The sequence below is a fragment of the Lissotriton vulgaris genome, chromosome 5 (genome assembly GCF_964263255.1).
Source record: "Lissotriton vulgaris chromosome 5, aLisVul1.2, whole genome shotgun sequence".
In the NCBI taxonomy this organism is placed as follows: domain Eukaryota; kingdom Metazoa; phylum Chordata; class Amphibia; order Caudata; family Salamandridae; genus Lissotriton; species Lissotriton vulgaris.
In genome coordinates, this window is record NC_141693.1 from 1,057,505,045 (window position 1) to 1,057,522,434 (window position 17,390).

Consider the following 17,390-nt stretch of genomic DNA (forward strand, 5'->3'; position numbering starts at 1 on the left):
CTCACACTCTGCGGCATATGAGAGATGTCCTGCTAGATCTGCAAAATGTTTAGAGTGTGGTTTAATTGGACATTTCTCTAGGGTTTGCAGGTGCAAACCTAAGAAAAAGTCTAAAGGCAAAGTTGCGTGTTTACAAGAGGAGGAGGAAGGAAGTTCCCCAAACTCCAGTGATAATGAGGTACAAGTTAATTGTGTTAAAAAAAAAGTTGTACTAAATATCACTGGGAGTTCTTCTTCCAAACCGTTGTGTCAAATCTCCTTAGGAGGTATCACAGTACAATTGGCAGGCGATTCAGGGTCTCCTTTTACCATAATTTCACAAGATGTATGGAGAAACCATTTTGTTAATAATATCGGGAGTGATTAGAACCTAATGATGGGTCGGCTGAAAGTTTCACAGGAGAAAAAATCGATATGTTAGGTTTTAGAACCTTAATTTTTTGTTTCAAGGAAAGACAATCTATAGGAAAATTATATATAGCTAAGGAAGGACCATCAGTGTTGGGGTGGAAAGATCAAAAGTTGTTAGACATCATTCTGAACCCTAAGAGTAAGGAGCAAGTTTTCGTGTCCTGTGAAGCTGAAGACACCAAGAAATGGGTTCTACATGAATTTCCAGAAGTATTTACGAGTGGCATGGGAAAATTGAAGGGATTTACTCATAAAATTTGTTTGAAAGAGGGAGCAATTCATACATAAAGCAAGGAATATTCCCTTTATAGTTAGGGAAGAAGTTAAAGGGGAGTTGGAGAAAATGTAAACGAACAATGTTATTGAACCTGTAGAAGAAGTTGAGTGGGTTTCTCCATTGGTCGTAGCCCGTAAGTCCAATGGCAAGGCCCGTTTATGTGTGGACTTAAGATATCTTAACAGCAATATCTAGTTGACCAGTTTCCACTGCCCAGGATTGATGAAATGCTATCCCTGACACGCAATGCCACATATTTTTCTACTTTGGATCTTTCTGCTACATATCATCAGGTAGTATTGGATAAAGACTGCAGACAGTTCACTACATTCTGCACACCTTTTGGGTGCTCTAGATTTAAATGGATGCCTTTTTTGTTTGGCATCAGCCGCTGCAGTATTTCAGAGGCTGATGTCAAATTTATTTGGCCACATTCGGGAGGTCATATTCTTCCAGGACGATATCTTAATAATGGGGAAGGATAAGGCTCACCATGACAGCATTCTGAGAGAGGTTGTCTCCATTCTTAGAGATAATGGTCTAATTGCTGCAAGTAGCAAGTGCAAGTTTGCGGAAAAATCGGTCACTTACTTGGGCCATGAAATTGATGGTTCTGGCATTAAACCTAAGAGTAGTTTGGTAGAGGCCATACTCTACGCACCTGCTCCGAAGTCAAAGGACGAACTTCGATCTTTTCTTGGGTTGGCAGAATTTTATTTTAAGTTTGTCAATAATTTTTCACAAAAAACTTATGAAATGCGCTCACTAATGAAGAGCAAAGTTACCTTTTTTTTAGAATGATGCCTGCCAAAAGTCTTTCAATAGTATCAAGGAATCTATTGCCAATGCACCCACACTACAGGGATTTGATCCACTTGCTAATACATTTGTGACTACAGACGCCAGTCGAACTGGTTTGGGTGGTGTGTTGTCGCAAATGTCTGAACATGGTAAAGAAGTTATCATAGCTTTTGCGTCGCACTCTCTCTCTCCCACTGAAGAGCAATATTTGGTGATAGAACGAGAGGCGTTGGCATGCGTATGGGCCATGGAACATTTTAGGAAATTTTTATGGGGAAAGAAATTTGTCTTACGATCTGACCATAAACCCCTTACGAAATTACTCACCACTGAGGGTCTTTCAAGGACATCAGCAAGAATAGCTAGGATGTCCATGAGACTTCAAGATTTCGTTTATGATGTGCAATATGTCCCTGGAGCAAAGAATGTAATTGCAGATGTTCTTAGTCGTTTATCTTTACCTATGAAGGAAGTTGATCCTGATCCCTGGTCCGATTTTTGTGTTGCTGGAGTGTTTAGCGATACAGTTGGACTACGTAAGAATGATTGGGACGAAGAATATTTGAAATATGAAGTTCTGTTAACTGTTAAAAATAGGATTTTTTTTGGTACCAATGTCAATGCAATTGTGTCGTTTTTATTGTCATCTAGTATGTACTGCCAAAGCTAATTATAATGCTCTGCCATATCCAATGCATGTACCTTCTGTCTGTCATATGCCCTGCTAATGTTATTAATAAAAACATTTTTAAAGAAATAGGATTTTTAATGGCTGGTCCAACCAGTGCAAGGTTGATCCTAAGTTAAGAGCATTTTGGGAAGATCGCGAGGAATTGAGTTTAGATGGTGATTTTGTTTGAAGAGTATTGAAAATTGTACCCCCTTCAGGTATACAAAATAAAATTGTAATCATAAGCCATGAGGGACATCCTGGAGATTCTTGCACCAAGACGAATATTAAAGTTTTGTTCTGGTGGCCAAGAATTGATTTAGACATAGAAAGATGTGTATGTGCATGTGTTAGTTGTGAGAGTTCAGACAAAGCTCTTAAAACACCTAATCCGCCCATGTCATCTCTCAGTTGTCCAAATGTGCCATGAGAAAACGTAGCATTAGACATTAAGGGAACCTTAATTTGGCAAGATGGTGTCACTAAGTATATTTTAGTTATTGTTGATTTGTTTTCTAGGTGGCTTGAAGTTGAAGTGGTCACTAAAGTTGATACTTATAGTGTAATTAGTTTCCTAGAAAAATGTTTTTTAAGAGAAGGTTTTCCTGCTTCCATTTTGACCGACAATGGAGTTCACTTTAAATCAGATTTGATTAAAACACTGATGAACAATACTGGCATTGAACAGAAGTTTACTGCTTTGTATCATCCTAGGGGAAATTCGGTTGTTGAAAGAGCAATTAGAGTTTTAAAGGGTGTTTTACAGTTGGCAAAGAAAGGAAATAAGAACTGGGATGATGAACTCAATAAATTGATTTGGTCATATAGGATTACTGTTCATGACACTGTTGGAGAGAGTCCGTTTGGATTGATGCGGGGAAGGTTTCCCCATTGCAAAATCAACCCTGGATGGTTAGGGAGGAGCAGGAAATATGAATGGGATTCTCAACAAGTTAAATAATCCATTTCGAATTCTCAAGTTAAAAATAAGCTTTATTTTGATGCAAAACATGGTACCAAAGAAGTATGTATTAAGGTTGGACAAATGGTAAGAGTTAAATCTGGAAGGAAGACAGGTAAAGTACAGTCTACATTTTCGGACCCTAGGACAGTCACCAGGGTGATGAGAAACACAGTTGCGCTTGATGATGGTACTGTACATCATATGAGTCGCATTTCCATTTCTGGCGATTCTATGGTAAAAAAGAAAGGTGTTTTGGAAGATAAAAAAGTTATTGGTGGTGTGATGTTTTTCCTTCTCTTAAATAGGGGAATGAGTTGAATATGAATTCGTATCCTCAGAATCCTCAATTGTTAGTACTTCCACAGGTTGCACAAAGTTCGAAGGTTGGAGTGAGTGTCGAAGATTCTCGTTAGAAAGATACTGGTGGATGCCAGATGGGTTATGATCTCGAAGAGATTGATTATCATGATCTTGAAGGGATGGAATCTCTTAATTGTGATACTAGGAGAGAATCAGCTGTGCACAGTGGAGTTGTCACTAAGGACAATACAGTTGTAAATAAGTCTAGCAACTTCGGGAGACGTATTATTACTCCCAAGAAATTTGATGATTATGTTTGTTTTTAAATGTTCATTTTTTGTTTTGTTCTTATTATTTATTTTTATAATAAGAAGGGAGATGTGTAGTGATTGGTTTATCTCTTTAAGATATGCACTGTAGAATTGTATGGATGTAATAGGAATGTTGTATCTGTATGTGCAGACTAAGAATGTTATGGTTCACTTGACCAGCAGTTCCCCTCTGAGCTGAATGCATTTATGTACCGAGCTTACTTAAATAAACCAGAAGATTATTTTTACATTTAAGTGTGTGCCTTACACTTATTTGTCATTGTGGAGATTTTACTATAGTACTCTTACCTGGCATTGTAAGGGGAACATTGCAAGATCCGCTGAGGACGAACAGCCACATGCATCAAGCTGAAAATCGGTCGCAAACTGGCAGATTCTCAGAATATGCCCCTTTGCGACCGGTATTTTTGCATCATCCCAAATGCAAAATTGGCAATTTAAGGAATCTCTAAATTGAGATTCCTCAAATTCTGATTGCATTTAAGGAATCCCAAATTGAGATTCCTTAAATGCAATGCAATAGGAGTAGCAAATTACCATGAAGTTGAACTTCATGGTAATGTGCAAAAACATTGAAAAATGCACTTTTGTGCATTTTTCAAAGTTTCATGTTGCGTACACACATGCCCTTAGGGCATGTGTGTGTGCAACATATGTGCACAGATCAATTTCAGGGGTGCAACAGGGTGTCTTTTTGACACCCTGGTACCCTTGAAATAGCATTCTCAATTTGCGATTCTCTAATTGAGAATCGCAAATTGAGAATGTCTTCCCAATCATTCCTATGGGCCTCTAGGCCCATAGGAATGAATCCGGAGGTATTCCTTAATTGATATACGCAATTTGCGAGTCGCAATTAAGGAATGTTTAGAAATCGCTATTTTTTAAGCGATTTCTACATGCAGAGACTTTTGCGATTCCTTAAAAATCACAATTAAGGAATCGCAAAAGCCAACATTGATGCATGTGCCTGGAAGTTGGTAAGCAGAAACTGCTTCAGTCTTGTCTCTTGTCTTGCAGCTGAAGAGAGGAGCTAGCCACCTGCCATGCTTACATAAACTCTCACTTCTTATTAAATAACCACATTTAAAAGGTGCACATGTATCTACAGACTCATAATATATATGACCAACAGCAGATGCTTTTTCTTCCTCTTTATGTACACTAGCATTGAGTTTGTGTGGAAAGAAATCTAATCCTAGATCGCAAAGCTCATATTGGTAGACACATGGCTGTCACAGGTCTCTTTGACTTAGTAACAGAAGCGTGTCACAATATGCAGGGTTTGATACGTTCTTTTCACAATTGGAAAGTTATGGTGAGTCTTTCTTTTATATGGAGAAACTATGTTAGCTGGTGTTTGCTGGGAAGAGACATCACTAGACTTTTCAGAGGGGCAGCCAAAAAGTAGTGCTGGATTAGGCTCTCCTCAAAAGAAAGACTGTAGTAATCACATCTAATTAGATTATTCCATAAATGCGTTATTAGAAGTAATGAAGCAATAAGTGCATGCAGCTCAGCTGAGAGTCAGCTTTATCATGAGTCCGAACATTCTGGTACACGCTATTAGATACAGGCATTCTTATTACATGCCTTACTTCTAAATTCCAAACTACTTAAAGGGACATACAAGTTACTACACATCTCCCTTCTTAATGAAACAAAAAATAATAATCATAAAAATGAAAACAAAAGAGGAAATTTAAAAAACTATACATCTCCCACACGTGCTGGATGTATTCTTTACATTGTCCTCTTCAACCAAAACTCCCTCTTCAACCAAAGCTCTATTATTCAAACCAGATTCTGCTACTTCCACCTGATCATCGGATTAAAACCTTTCGGAATCAATCCCCAACTCACCACTACTACACTTCTCCCGGGGAACTTCAATACTCACTCCATTCTCTAGCCTTGGCGTACTACACCTGTCCTGTGGCCCAAAATCCAACAAATGAGTAGTAGCATCCTGAACTCCAGAAAGGGAACCAGAAAGGGAACAGGATCCACACAATTAGAATCCTTAGTCACATCATTCCCCCTTTCAAAAGAAAATAAAACATCCATCCACCAAAAATCTTTCTTCCTTTCCATAGTACATGTCTTCTCTCTAATATTAGAACCCTCTGTCATGGAAACGTGACTCATATGATGGATACTACCATCATCCAGCTCAACTGTGTTTCCATGACTTTAGTCACTATCCTAGGATCAGAAAACTTAGGCTGTAACTACCTTTTTTCCGCACTTAACTCTAACACAGAGGTCTTCAAACTTTTGTAGGTTGAGCCCCCCCCCCTGCTGAATTTTTTGAAATGTCGAGCCCCCCCACCACCTGACTAAAATTTCTGGAATCTGGTACACTTCATAATTGACCGCCACCCGGGTATCCCGGGCCATATCCGGCAAATAATGTTCAACGCAATAAGAGTTTAGTTAACTGTAGGTTTGTGAGTGGGTGTGGTTAAATCACAGAGGCTTATTACACAGTTCAAAACAAAATTTTCCAAGATAAAATGTGTGCAAATTGTTTTTACTAGGATGCTTTGTTTTACACATGACAAATTGATAATAACACCACCAACATTAATGTGACGGGTGTGCCTGTTTTTCACCACAGAGACGGTCAATCTGTGGATGGATTTTTGCAACTGCCATCCTCAGGTTGTGCTCCACATCCAGTCTTGAACGGTACTTAGTTTTTAGTACCGCAAGTGCTGAGAACCCAATCTCACATAAATAGGACGAGCTGAAAGGCAAGAGAGTTTTGATGGCAGTTTCTCGCAAAGCTGAATATTCAGCAGACATTTTCAGCCCAAACTCTCCCAGTGAGACTTTGCTGAAATGCATCTGCAGAGTGCGGTCACTTTGGAGATCAATCAGTTCTTCCTGCATATGGATTGGGAGATGGCTTGCCACCTCTGCCAGAAATGGTTGAAAGACCCGGTCATTTAAGTGATCGTTGTCCTCAGGAAAATACTTTTGCAAATTGTCCCTGAGAGAAGTCAGATGATTTTTTATTACCTCAGCAACACTTGGAAGAGAGCATCTACTAAACATGCAAACTGCTCAAACAGGCCATCTTCAACTAGTCTTCTCCATAATTCAAGCTTCTTCTTGAATGCAGTTATTCTTTTATTCATGGTAAAAGAAGTCATGTCAGCTCCTTGCAGAGACAGATTCGGGGAATTTAATTTCTCAAAAATGTCAGCAAGGTATGCTAGAAGTACAAGCCAGCGGGGATTGCATAGTTGTTCTGCTTTGCAGGGGTCCAAACACAGAAGAAACTGCTGTACTTCATTCCTTAATTCAAAGATGCAAGACAGCACTTTCCCCCGGGATAACCACCGCACTTAGGTATGAAACAGCAAGCCATCATGCTCAGCTCCCATTTCTGCACATAAAATAGCAAATAGACGAGCTCTTGTAGGATGGGTCTTTATAAAATGTACTATTTTTACAGCAGAATTCAGCATATCCTCTAGTTCACTGTCCATGTTTCGAACTGCAAGGGCAGTATGACCCGGTGTATCATACAGTGGGTCCAAAGAATATGTGGAGCCACTTTCAATACGTTAGCTTATAGGCCAGCCCTAGCACCACACATTGAAGGAGCACCATCTGTGCAGATTCCAACACCGTTATCCCATTTTAAGCCATGGATATTCAGGAATGTGTAGTTTCTGTCCTGTAACTCCAGTTCTGTAGTAGGGGTATCTCTGTTATAGTCATAATCTAGTGAATAGTCCCGCCCATGTGTGTGGACCCCGGCAATCAAAAATAATCTTTTAAATTGTCAAAAAATGCAGAACTGCAAAGACACTTCAGAGAGAATTTAAAGACAAATAATGCAGCCTATATCCACAGGCTACACTGTCCAGTACTTCAACTAGAAATTCCACCAAAAAAAACACACACACAGCACAGCCTGCCCAGTTTCCTCCATAGAGAAACTTGCCTCTACCAGTAAAAGCCTCTGGAATGATAGAGAGGAAGGCAAGGACAGACAAGCCCCATAGGCTGCCATTATGTGGCTTAAATAGGATACTGTGCCTTTAAGAGAACTTTCCAGAACTTTTCCCAGTATCCCAGAATGCACCGCAGGCCCCTTTTACTTTCAGTTCTTTTTTTTTTTTTAAAAACTTTATTGATAAATTGGCTTACAGGTTAGTTTCGACAATATCATTTTACAGAACTGATACATGTTGCTTCACTACAGGCATGGTGGCGTTCATTTTACCGGATAGAAAGGCGTACAGTGTTAATGGTCACATTGCACATAATGAAAAAGATACATCGACTTCTTGATAAAGACCTACAATCAACAGTCCGGAGTCTGTTCCATTTTGCATTTTGCCCACCTGTTGTATACTACAGTTAGTTTTCATCAACTTTTGCTCATGGAAGGAGATTGTTTTTCTTGTTCATTGCTTCCCTTTTTATAAACAAAAAAACAAAACCATAACAAACGTCGTCTTCACGGCATATAATTGTGTTCTGTCATGGATCGATGTCCACCACTGCATAAGGCCCGCACATTGATGCATAGCATATAACCTTTGTTCCCCACCCTCTCACATAACTCAGATATCCCACATCAGTTCGACCCTCTAGTCATCCTCCTCGTCTGATTCTAGTTCCTCATCCTCCGGCAATAGGTCACACGGTTCCCCCCTATATTTATTCCAAGGTGACCACACTTTATTCCATTTACGCGGACATGCCCGCAACATATAAACCGCCCGTTCCTTCACCATGAGGAGATCCATATTTCTCACCCAGCCCGACACTGTCGGCAATTCCGGAGCCCCCCATTTTTGTGCTATGTCCCTTTTTGCCACTGTCATAGCTAATGTAGCCCATAACTGTTCATACTTGTTCAAATCAGTGGGATCCCAAACGTTTAGCAGACATTTGCGGGGCTCGGGCAGGAGTGATATTTCAAGGGCCTGGGAGATGGTTCGCATAATTTGTTTCCATACCTCTTGAAGCAACGGACAGTCCCATAGTGTGTGAAGTAGGGACCCCTCCTCCCCGCAGCCCCTTAGACAGAAAGGGTGTGGCGTTTTCTGTATCTTATGTAAAAGTGTTCTGGTATAATAGGTGCGGTGTAGGACCTTGAGTTGTACCAGCCTAAACCGTGCTGAGATGCCCACCTCCCTCGGGGAGGCCAACGCCTCGTTCCATTCTGTGTCGTCCATGTCCCCGAGCTCCCCGGCCCATCGCTCTCGGAGTTTCTGTGTGGGGTCCGGTAGGTTATTAACTAGTTTTTTGTATGTAAGGGAGGTTGCCTTTTGTTCCATGAAGTCAGTCAGCAGCCTGTCCTCCAGTGGAGAGGATTCCGGGAGTACTGTGCCGGGAGGGATTGCGTGCAGTAGGGCGTGTCTGATTTGCACATACCTGTAGGTTTCAGTGGGCCCCATGTCATACTGTTGCCGCAATTGTGAGAATGTGATCATTGAGTCCTTATCCCAAAGGTCACCTACAACCGATATTCCTATTTGGTCCCACTGCGTGAATCCCTTACTGGCTCTCAAGTTCCCTAGCGACTTCGTGTCCCACAACGGTGTCAGTTTCGTAAGTTTCCCCTGCCACCCTAGTCGGGACTGCGCTGCATGCCACAGGGATACCGTGTGCAGTGTCGGACCTATCAGTTTACGGGCCCTCGTGCGATTGTAGAGTACTGCGAGCATGCCATCTGTCCCTAACTGCGACCAGTCCGCTTGGTACGCTGGGTCCCCCCGCGGGGCGTGCATCCATTGATTTATTATCTTAAGCTGGGAGGCCCAGTAATACAATTGAAGGTTAGGTAGCGCAATACCTCCCTCGTACCAGCTTTTAACTAGTTTATCGTGAGCTATACGAGCTGGGCCATTGTTCCATAGGAGTGCAGACACAAGTGCAGCGACCTGTCGGAAGTAGCGCGGGGCAACCATATAGGGGGTATTCTCCAACACGTAAAGGAATCTAGGGAGAGCCATCATTTTGTATAGGGCTGCTCTTCCAAGGAGGGTCAATGGCAGGGTGGCCCAGTACTTAACGTCTGCACGGAGACGCGTTAGAGGTGGCACCAGATTTGTGTCATAAAAGTCCTTCGCATTGGCGGTGATGATAATGCCTAGGTATTTAAATGAGCCTGTAGCCAATTGTAGGGGGCAGTCATCCCGCAGTGTCGGTTCCGGGCCCTTGAGTACGTAGACGATAGATTTGGACCAGTTAAGGGTGTAGCCAGATGCCCTCCCATGCTCGTCGCAAATGGCCAGTAATACAGGGATACCTTCGTTGGGTTTGGTCATATAGATCAGCATGTCATCGGCATATAGTGACACTTTGTCTTCCCACCCATCCGCCCACGTGAGTCCCCGAAATAGTGGTGTTGCCCTAAGCAGGATGGCCAGTGGCTCAAGCACCAGCGCAAAAAGCAGGGGTGAAAGCGGGCATCCTTGTCTTGTCCCGCGGCCTAATGGAATGGGCTGTGAGATGTGACCATTCACGACTATCTGTGCCATTGGCGACTTGTACAGCAACCGGACCCATGCTATGTATTTCGGTCCGAAGCCCATACGGGCCAGGACTGCAAACAAGTACTCCCACTCCACAAGATCAAACGCCATTTTGGCGTCCAGGGATAGGATGACTGCCTGCTCAGAGAGGAGATGCGCCCTCGCCAGGACTCCATGCACCCTTCGCAAATTCAGTGCTGTGCTCCTATGGGGCATGAAGCCCGATTGGTCTGGATGTATCAGGGAGTGCAAGTGCGCCGTTAGGCGGCTAGCCAGGAGTTTCGCCAGTATCTTTGCTTCAACATTGAGCAGGGAGATAGGTCGGTATGAGGAGCATAGAGTCGGCGGTTTGTCAGGTTTGGGGATAGCCACTATGGTGGCCGTGCGCTGATCCAGAGGGAGTGCGGCCGTGACCAGACTTTCTGTATACATCTCCAGTAAGGGTTTGCTCAATAGGGGGGCTGCCATTTTATACCACTCTATGGGTATCCCATTCGGACCAAGTGCTTTGCCAGATTGCAAAGACTGTATTGCCAACTGGATTTCAGTTTCGGTCAGATCAGTGTCCAATTCGAGTTGCGCTTCTTGGGAAAGTGTGGGGACCGTGATGTGGTCTAGTGATGCTAACGCTTCCCGTTCAGTGACCGCCCTGGTCGGTGTGTAGATTTCCTGAAAATGTTGTGCCATGGTATGTACGATTTGTGCAGGGTGCGTCAGCAGCTGGCCCTCCCGATTGTACAGCCTCTGAATGCCTCTGCCGCTACCACCCCGCCTGTCTAGCCACGCCAGCATTTTTCCGGCCTTGTCCCCTACATCATAGATCCTGCTGGCAGTGCTCGCCAGATGTCCCTTAGTCACGGTTGTGAGGTGTGCCAAGTGTTGTTGCTGTTTGAGAAGGAGCGCGTGAGCGGTGTCAGGGGAGGGATTCGACATGTGGGCCACATTCGCGTTGTGAAGCGCCAGTTCCAGTTGAGCGAGCTCTTTTCTAGAGTCGCGTTTGTGCCCTGTGATAGTCGCTATCGCAGCGCCGCGTAGGACTGTTTTGTAGGCCTCCCAAAGTATAGACGGCGAAGAGACCGTTCCCGTATTCTCTGTAAAGTATTGTGAGGAGGCCCGTTTAAGCTTCTTTCGGACACCCGGGACCTGTAAGTAGTTGGGGTATATTGGATACAGCCTGGCCCGCTTGCGCTCTTTGGACGTGATGTGGAGGGACACAGGAGAGTGATCAGAAATACCCCTAGGTAGGATCTCCAGTTTGTCCACGGAGCCCAGCCCCACCCCCAAGAAGAAAAGATAGTCAATGCGCGAAAGACTGTTATGTGCAGAGGAATAGTGCGTGTATTGTTTAGCCGTCGGGTTCAAGTGTCGCCAAACATCCGTCAGGCCCAATGCGGACAGGAAACCAGGAAGCACGGCGGCTCCTCGCTGCCGGTCTCGCAAGGGGAAGGTGTCTAGTAGCGGGTCTGTTATGGCGTTAAAGTCCCCCCCAATGATCATGTCACCCTCTGGGAGGTCGATGAGGAATTGACCCAGTGCAGGCAGTGCCGTGGAGTGTAGTGCTGGGGGAATGTATACTGACACCACTGTGAGGGACTTCCCCTCCCATTGGCCATGCAGCGCCGCAAATCTGCCCTGGTCATCTGTTTTGTGGCTATGAACCATAAAGGAGGAGTTTTTCTTGAGAAGTATCCCAGTGCCCCTGGACCCCGTGGTGAACTCTGCATGCGCTATCATGGTATATCCGCGCCTGTCAAGAGCTTTGCAGGTGGACCCAGCCAGGTGCGTCTCCTGTAGCATCACCAAGTCTGGCCCATGACGTTTGATAGTTTGGAGAACCAATCCCCTCTTAATTTTGTCCCCCAGTCCCCTGACATTCCAGGTGAGCAATTTCAAAGGGGATACCGCTGTGAGGTGCGCGTCTCCTACAGCAGGTGTGTCGCTATGTCGTCGGGCCATGAGTAGGTATGACTAGTGTGACCAAAGCGTGAAGGCGGAGCATAGTGCCTGTGGGGAGATCTGTGATAGAAAACCAGGAGTGTGCGGCTTGCAGTGTGCCCATGATTCGTGTAATAGCAGTGAAGACTAAGAACATTATCAAATAAAACATTACAACTTTCCCCCCCCTCCCCCTCCCTGCTCCCCTGCGCCACGGACGAGAACCCGCCCGCAACCCCAACTTGGCAGAGTGCTTAAACCCATCCCCGTCCATCTTACTTACTCGTGGGGTTGGTGATACCCCCACAGGCACCGGCCGGTGCCCGCCCTACTCGGCTCCAGCATTTTCAAGGTCCCAAGTGTTCACAAACAAGTTGCCCCCAATGCTGAACAGTCTGATTAGTCCCTGACCGGTTGTCCAGAGTCGAAAGGGTCTCTTTCAAGATCCGAGTCCAGTGCCGTTGCACCCCCTCCGTTCGCAGGCGCCCCTGATGACTGTGATGACTGTCCTTCGGTGCGAGGGTGGTTTCGATCTCTGTGCTGGCGCTGTGGTTGTCCCACCTGCCTCCATCCCTCAAGCCACTCCCGAGCCACCTCCGGTGTATCGAAGAACCACGTCTTGCCCTCGGCCACAATGCGCAATTTGGCGGGGAAAAGCATGGAGTACGGCAGGCCTCTGTCCCGCAGTGTTTTTTTAACGTCCATGAAAGACTTTCTGCGTCTGGCGACCTCCGCCGTGTAGTCTGGAAAGAAGGCCAGCGTTGAGTTTTGAATTTTCACTGGCGGGGAGTTCCGTGCCGCTTGCAGGATAGCGTCTCTGTCCCTAAAATTGAAGAGTCTGGCCAGCACTGGCCGTGGGTTGGCACCCGGTTTGGCTGCACCACCTGGGACTCGGTGCGCCCTCTCAACAGAAAAGAAGTGGGACAGGCCTTTAGGTTTTAGCTGGGTCTTGATCAGCTCTTCAACGTATAAGTCCATTGCAGCCTTCCCCTCCGACTCCGGCAGACCCAGGATGCGGACGTTGTTCCGTCTTGAGCGCCCTTCCTGATCGTCGAGCTTTTCCTGCAACTGCTTCGTGACTCTTTCCATGCGTTCCATGGCTACCTGCAGGTCTGAGGTGTCTTCGACAAGAGACTTCGTGACTACCTCCACTTGCGAGACCCTTTCCGCCATTTTGTGAAAGTCGGCACGGAGGAGCGTGACTTCGGAGGAGATGGAGCCCACCGTCGTCCGGACTTCGTTTAGTGTCTTCATTACGTCTTCAAGGGTCACTTTTGGATTGCTTCCCGTGTCCGGAGGAGTACCAGAGGAGTGACGGCCGCCACTCTGGGAATGTCCACTTTGGCCGTATGCGAATTTGTCGAGCTTCGCTTGTGTCGACGTACTCCGCAAACCCTTTCCAGCCATGATGTCGCGTTGCTGGCGGAGGTGGTATTACTTAGCGCCTGGTTTCACTGTTGTTCTTTGGGTCCCGCAAGGCCTGCGGGTGCACGGCTGATAAAGCTACGTCCTGTTGTGTCGAAGGGGTACCTCAGTGGCACTCAGGGCCCGGGGTGGTAGGCAGGTTGCCGCTCCTCAGAGAGTGGTTGTGCGGTTTACAGCGGGGTTGTGTGGGAGGGGCAGTGCGTCGCCATCCAGCGCGGTGGCGTTCCTGAGGATGTCCCCCTGGTTTGTGCTTCAGCCTCCTTCGTTCGCTGGTACAATGGCCACCCCGGGGAGCCGGCGGCACTTAACAGGTGCCCACGCCGGGCCGATCGAGCTGCAATTGGTCTTGCCCCATGCCGGCAGGTCGCCGGTGTCCCTATGGGCCTGCCCGTGGAGGTAGGATAAGTCCCGGATCGGTGGCCGTGGAGGGAGGTGGACAGGTCTCAGCGCGGTCCCCCTCACCCCGGTGCGTTATCGGCGTCCCAGGCGCCCGGTTCCACAAGGTATGGTGCAGTCTCTGGCCTCCGCTGCGCTGTCCCCCCTCACCTTGGGATGTCTGTCTCCTTTTTTCTGGCCCCTCCGGACCCCTCGGCATGTACAGGTGTGGGCGCTGTGGATGCAACTCGAGTGTGTGTCCTCCGCTGTAATGCGGAGTAGCCGCCGGCTGTGGTCAGGGCGCCCGGGCCGGGGAGGGCGCACTTCCGCCCGGGTCCGTCGTTCACTTGAGGCCGGTGCTTTCAGGCTGGTGCAGGCCCCGTCACTGCGGTACCTGCAGGAGCTGTTCCCGGCGGCCGTTTCGCACCGGGGTTTCAGTAATCAGCGTCGCTTGGGTTCCTGAGCCGCTGCAGCCCCTTCGGGCGGGCGAGGAAACGGATCAGAGATCGGATAGTTAGCGAGGCCGGTGATCCTGTCGGAGCTCCCGCTTCAAGCTGCCGCCATGCTCGGCAGTTGGCCACGCCCCCCACTTTCAGTTCTTTTTGAAGGCGTAACACGCCAGACCTGTAGCATTCCTTACATGAATATCTTTCTCCACCGGGGAGGAGAGCGGGCGCTTATGACTATAACCGAGATACCCCTATTACAGAACTGGAGTTACAGGACAGAAACTACTCCTTCTGTAGTAGGGGATCTCTGTGTATAGTCATAATCTAGTGAATAGAATGGCAAGCCCATCCCCACACCAAAGCAGCGGTGGAGAGAAGAAAATTAACACCACTACTGCGCGAACAAATATCGCAGCGAAGCCTGCCCAACCTGAGCGTCTGCCCTGGCGTCAGTGTCCAGGCAATAATGCTTAGCAAAGGTATGGACCGACTTCCAAGTGGCCGCCTTGCAGATTTCTGCAATTGGAACGTTACGGAGCAAAGCTGTCGTGGCCGCTTTGCCCCTGGTGGAATGAGTCTTAGGTTTACCCCATAAGGTCTTATTAGCTTTTTGGTAACACAACTGTATGCAGGACACAATCCACCTAGAGATAGACAGCTTAGAGGTAGCAAGGCCCGTCCTGACCGATCCATAATTTATAAACAATTGGTCTGACCTACGAATATCTTTGGTTTTATCCAGATAAAATTTCAACACCCTCCTAACATCCAGGGAATGTAGAGACCTTTCGGCTGGAGAGGAAGGATTCTGAAAATACGTAGGTAAAGTTATGGTCTGGTTGACATGAAAATCAGAAATAACCTTGGGAAGAAATTTAGGGTGAGTACGCATAACAACCTTAGCAGCATGAAATACAGTATAAGGTTCTTGGCAACACAACGCCTGAATTTCACTCACCCTGCGGGCCGATGTAATGGCCACGATGAACCGCGCCTTCCAGGACAGGTGCTGCAACGAAGCCTTATAAATAGGTTCAAAAGGCTCCTTTATCAACCTGGACAGCACCACATTCAATTCCCATGAAGGCATAGGGAGCCTGACAGGAGGGAATACTTTCTTCAAGCCTTCCAGAAAATCTTTGATCACAGGGATCTGGAAGAAGGAAGTCTGTGAAGGGCATTTCCTGTAGGCAGTCAATGCAGCGAGATGAACCTTAATGGAATGAACATTGAGTCCTGACTGCGCCAAATGTAGAAGGTAAGGAAGGATGATATCTTCCTTGCACGTCGTCGGGTCATAGTTCTTGGACTTGCACAGATACAGAACCTTTTCCACTTGTAAGCATAGGAAGTCCGAGTGGAAGGTCTCTTAGACTCCTTCAGTATGTCCATGCAATCTTCGGGCATATTTAAATGGCCATACTGCACTACCTCAGGAGCCATGCTGCCAAACGCAAAGACGAGAGGTTGGGGTGCAACATCTGCCCCCCGAACTTCGTGAGAAGGTCCGGCCTGCACGGCAGCCGTATGTGAGGAAGGAGAGACCGGTGAAGAAGGTCCGTGAACCACCACTGCCTGGGCCATTCCGGAGCAATGAGTATCATCCGCGCCCTGGACCGGGCCAGTTTGATGAGTACCGCCGGAATCAGGGGAATGGGCGGAAAAGCGTACAGAATGCTGTTCGACCAGTTGATCCATAGCGCATTCCCCAGCGTCCCCTGCTGGAAGCACCTGGAGGTGAAGTTTTGGCATTTTCTGTTTTCGGCAGTGGCGAAAAGATCTACGTCTGGAGTCCCCCACCTTGCGAAGACTTCTCCTAGTACTTCGTCGTTTATGACCCATTCATGGTTTTCCTGAATCAGTCTGCTCAGTGCGTCCGACTGAACATTCTGCACACCTGGCAGATGGGTAGCCATTATCGTCAATCCCCTGGCCAGGAGCCAGTGCCAGATCGCCTGCGCCAGAGTGCGCGATCTCGAACCCCCCTGCTTGTTGAGGTAATACATCGTGGTCGTATTGTCCGTCTGTACAAGCAGAGAGTTGGTCTGAAAGGACGGATGAAAAGCCTTCAGTGCCAAGTGAACAGCTCTGAGTTCCAGGAAATTGATGTGATACGTGGCCTCTATCGGGGACCACGTTCCTTGAATCTGTAAATCTCTGGAGTGCGCCCCCCAACCTTGTAGAGAAGCATCCGTCATGACAGTCTGCATGGGAATGTCCTTGTGGAATGGAACCTCTCTGAGGAGATTCTCCGCTGAACACCACCACTTCAGAGACTGAAGAGCATGCAGAGACAGTCGTATCTTGTCATCCCAAGATCCTTTCCTCTGATGCCACTGGTCCTCCAAGCACTCTTGCAACGGTCTCATGTGCAGTCATGCGTGTGGCGTTAGGAAGATACAAGAGGCCATCGATCCCAGTAGAGAAGACACCGTCCTCACTGTTGTAGATGGAGTGGTCATAAGAGCCTGAGCCTTCCGAAGGAGTGATAATCGTCACTCCACCGAAGGAGACACGCTTGCTGACAGCGTATTGATGGAGGCTCCCAAGTACTGTATGCATTGGACCGGAGTCGGGACAGACTTGGACATGTTGATGTGCAACCCCAGCTTGTTCAAGAGAACGCACGTCTTCTGGAAGTGTGCTCGAGCTTCCGAGAAGGAGGAGGCCTTGATCAACCAATCGTCCAGGTACGGGTAGACAAACACCTTGCTCTTCCTCAGGTGTGCTGCTACCACCGCCATGCACTTCGAGAATGTTCTCGGTGCAGACTTTAGTCCAAATGGGAGTACTGTGTATTGATAATGATTGGCGCCGACTTGGAATCGCAGGAACTTCCTGTGTTTGTGTGCAATGAGCACATGGAGGTACGCATTCTGTAGGTCTATAGCACATAGCCAGTCTCCCTGTTGCAACTGAGGATAAATCTGATGCAACGATAGCATGCG